Below are 4,263 nucleotides of genomic sequence, written 5' to 3'. Positions count from 1 at the left end.
GAGCTGTTCCTAGGTTGCTCGCACCCTCCGCCAGCATGAGAACGCTGCCAAGGCCGAGTCTGAGTTCTAAATCCTCCACGTCGATGAGGCTTACTTAGTCAGCTAGCCGCGTCACCTCTGAATCCAAGCTTCTCCATTCGCTCAGTGGAGGCAGATGATCTGGGCTTCCGGTCGGCAGGAGAGGGTAAAGGGAGGTAAGGGCAGGGCCCAGCACGGGGCTCCCCCCTGGGACCACTCCCTGGGCTGCCCTGCTGCCTGCCTGGCCAGGTTTCCACCTCCGGGTGGGGGTGCAGGGTGGAGAAGAAGGAAGAAAGTCATGGGCCGCCCGGCCCGCCCTTGTGGCTCAGTGGCTGAGCGTTGACCTCTGGCCCAGGAGGTCAGGGCTCGATTCCTGGTGGGGGCACAGGCCTGGGTTGCAGGCTCGATCTCCAGTGCGGGGTGTGCAGGAGGCAGCCGATCCATGATTCTGTCTCATCATTGATGTTTCTATCTCTCTCTCCCTCTCCCTTCCTCTCTGAAATCAATTTAAAATAAATTTAAAAAAGTGTAAGTCATGGCCCAGTGAAATTAGGCTTGCTGCCAGCTTATCTGCTGCCTCACCCCCTTCCCTCCTTACACCCAGGGGTCGGAGCTGGGGGTTCTTGTGTGTAGCTACAGGCCCGACTGTCCTGCTGTACCCCAGTCACAGCCCCTTCCCCCAGAGAATGAGCCCGTTTCCTCCTCTCGGAACCCACAGCGCTCCCCTCCTACCTACCTACGCCACATACCTTGGGCCCTTCTTTCCTCACACTGTGTACCAGGCCCGAGGCATTGTTCTGGGGTCAATGAATGAACCAGATACCAGCCTGCCCTTCCAGAGATAAGACACACAAGCACCATCACCTACAATGCCAGGGCCAGATCGATGTTCCAAGGAGAGGAGGTGGCAAGTGACTGGGACGGAGCCTAAGAGAGGGACCATTCGTTTGGGATTGGAAGAACCCTGGGGAGCTTCGGGAAGGAGTGGCATTGGAGCCGAGACTGAAAATGTGGGGCGGGAAGAAAATAGAAAGTTCCGTTCATTCCATGGGGACACAAAGGCGTGAGCAACGTTGTGGTGGTTGGTGGGAAACGTGGCCAGAATCAGAGAGGCGGGGAGAGGAGGTGGCAGGGGGGACCGGCAGAACCTCCAGGTGGCCCTGCTTACGGCCTTCACCCTGCTAGGCCATCAGGTCCCGGGGGCCTCGGGCCCTGTTCTACTCACCTCTGAACCCCCACAAGCCCGCTACCCCCGGCAGAGCATCTAGCACACATCTCAGCTGTTAAATAAATGTATGCTGGCCCGGCTGGTGTGGCTCAGTGGTTGGGCATCGGCCTATGAACCAGCAGGTCACGGTTCCATTCCCGGTCAAGGGCACATGCCCAGGTTGCAGGCTCGATCCCCAGTGTGGGGCGTGCAGGAGGCAGCCGATCGATGGTTCTCTCTCATCATGGATGTTTCTCTCTTGCTCTCTCTCCCTCTCCCTTCCTCCCTGAAATCAATTTAAAAAAAATTATATATAAATAAATAAAGGAACCCTCAGCTTCTGGCTTAGGGCAGGGCCTGGCTGCCTTCCTGGCTGGATATGTGGCCGGGACCTGTGCCTACCACCCTTCCAGGGGCAACATGTTCATTTCAGTGTCAAAGGGAAATAGAAGAACGACCCGTACGTGGTTTCAGCACTTCACAGTTTCCAAGGCCTTTTCCGGTCTAGCTGTTCATTTAAACCCCCGGGGACCCCCCCCCCAAGTTAGGAGGGTCAGGCGATCTATTGAGGAACCTGCGGGAAAGAGGGCGTGCAGAGTTGGGAATCCAAGTTACAGGTTTCTAGTCCATAGGTTACCAGGTGCCCGTGGGCCAGGGGACGTACTCACCTGGGAGCTGCCTGCAGAGGCTGCTCGGGAAGGAATGCACAGGGAAAACATTCACCTCCAACCTCCCCCTTCACCCCCTCCACCCCCCCGGGAGTCTGGAGTTACCCTGATAAAGGCCCAAGTTACCCTTCCTCCTGTCTCCCCTCCCCAGGTGCCCTGGCTCCCTTCTCCTTCCTCCACTGAAATTTATCTCTCGCCCGCCCACTAGGGAGCAGCTACTTAATCTGATCATATAAATCCCGGAGTAATCATCTGGTAAACTCCTCCCGGCTGGTTACTAAGAGAGAGAGTCCCTCCTCTCCGGCCTCACCCTTTCTTTATCCCCCCCAACCCCTGCCCAGCAACTCGGCCTCCCTGCTAGGTATGTTGCCCCCCTGCTCAAGAATCTGCCATGGCTCCCTAGTTCCTTGACTCACATTCAGGACCTACCCGCATCCTCAGCTGCCACCCATCTCCCTTCACACACACACGTTCATTTCAGTGCGAGAAGCGCCCTGCTGCCCCTCACCCATTTCCCCCTCAGCGGTTCTCAACCTGTGGGTCGTGACCCCTTTGACGGTCGGACGACCCTTTCACAGGGGTCGGCTAAGACCATCCTGCATACCAGATATTTACATGACGGTTCATCACAGTAGCAACATGACAGTTATGAAGTAGCAACAAAAATAATTTTATGGTTGGGGGTCACAACATGAGGCACTGTATTTAAAGGGCCAGAAGGTTGAGAACCACTGTGCTAGATTCTCCCTGGCCCGCAAAGCCCTGATCCAATGCCATTTCCAGGAACCTCCCCCTGATCTACCCAACCCAGCGTGACCTCTGCCCCCCAGTAGCCTGTGTCTCCTGACCTTGACACTGACACTGTGGGTTATAGTTGTGTCTATCAAACACCATCCACCTGGCAGCTCGGGGATTGGTGTGCTGTTCCGAGTGCACCTGGCCGGGCGAGGAGGTGTGAACAGCTGAAAGTAGGGTGCCAGAGCCGAGATCTCGAGGAACAGAGGCTCACGGTTCCAGTCGTGGGAGTCAGCGCCCTGGGGTTGGGATTCATCCGGGAAGCAGCTCCAGACACAGACAGGAGCACTGGACGGGGAGTCCAGAGCCTGGGTGCTCGGCCCAGTTCTCGAGTGAAAGCACTTCAGTGACCAATCCGCCATGGGCACGTGGGGCCTCCTCAGGCCTGTTTGCCCTTGACCTCCAGCCTGGGCCATCTCCCCTCTACGACAAGGGTGTTGACCTGGCGATCAAAGGCTGCCGGGGGCCCTGGCCTCCGATTCTGCGGTGTCAGCGGGAACGGGCTGGTGCGGAGGTTGGCACGGGGGATGGCGAGTTGGAGGGAGCAGACTTTCAAACCCTTCCGCAAATATTTGTGGAACACTCTACCGCCACGAGGCCAGGGCAGCCCTGTGCCAGCAGGCGGCCGGGCAGAAAAGCCCTGCCTTGAACCTCCTTGCCTCCCTGCCTCCTCCCCGCCCCGCCATGTGGGGCTGCAGGTGCCCCCAGGCCTTTCCCCACAAAGTGCGGGAGGAAGGAAGAAATCAGAACTACCTGGAACTGCACGGCGGGGCCTGGACAGTAGAATGAGGACGCGATGGGCTCCCTCCTGTCCCTGCCCACCCCCACTCTCCCTCCTTCCCCCGCCCCCACACCCCCCACCCCGCCCTGACCAGACCTGGGAGACAGAGCAGCTTTCATTCATTTGCTCCGGTTGGTACTGTTTTGCAGTGTTCATGGCGCCAGGCATGGGGACGCCTCCGAGGATGAAGCCAAGTAGGCCCTGCCCTCAAGGACTTCCTGGTTAGAGGGACTACGGGCCAGGCAGCGCCTACACCTGTCCCCACCCCCCAGTACAGTGCAGACTGGAGGGGCGCCACCCAGTTAGAGGCTGGGGGCATCCCAGGTTCCCCAGAGATCAGACGGCTGAGCAGGAGTCAGCCAGATTAGAGGGGGCAGGAGCCCTTTTCATTCATTTATTCATCCACCCATTCATTCAGCACATGTTTACCAGAGCACTATGCTGATCACGGAGTAAAAGACTCTCCTCATGTCGCCCTGGCCGGGGAGCTCAGCTGGTTAGAGCTCAGTCCCCATACGCCAAGGTTCCAGGTTTGAACCCCAGTCAGGGCACATACAAGAAGCAACGAATGAATGCATCAATAAGTGGAACAACACATCAAAGTTTCACTCTCCCCGCCCCCTCTAATCTATAAATAAAAATTTAAAATATAGAAATAAAATTGCCCTAACTGGCTCAGTGGGTAGAGCGACGGCCTGCGGACTGAAGGGTCCCGGGTTCGATTCCCGTCAAGGGCATGTACCTGGGTTGCAGTCACATCCCCAGTGGCGGTGTGTGCAGGAGGCAGCTGATCC

This window comes from Myotis yumanensis, unplaced genomic scaffold (assembly GCF_028538775.1).
Source record: "Myotis yumanensis isolate MYYU_CA2020_CCGP unplaced genomic scaffold, mMyoYum1.0.hap1 SCAF_19, whole genome shotgun sequence".
Lineage (NCBI taxonomy): Eukaryota > Metazoa > Chordata > Mammalia > Chiroptera > Vespertilionidae > Myotis > Myotis yumanensis.
Note: the sequence above shows the minus strand (reverse complement) of the source record.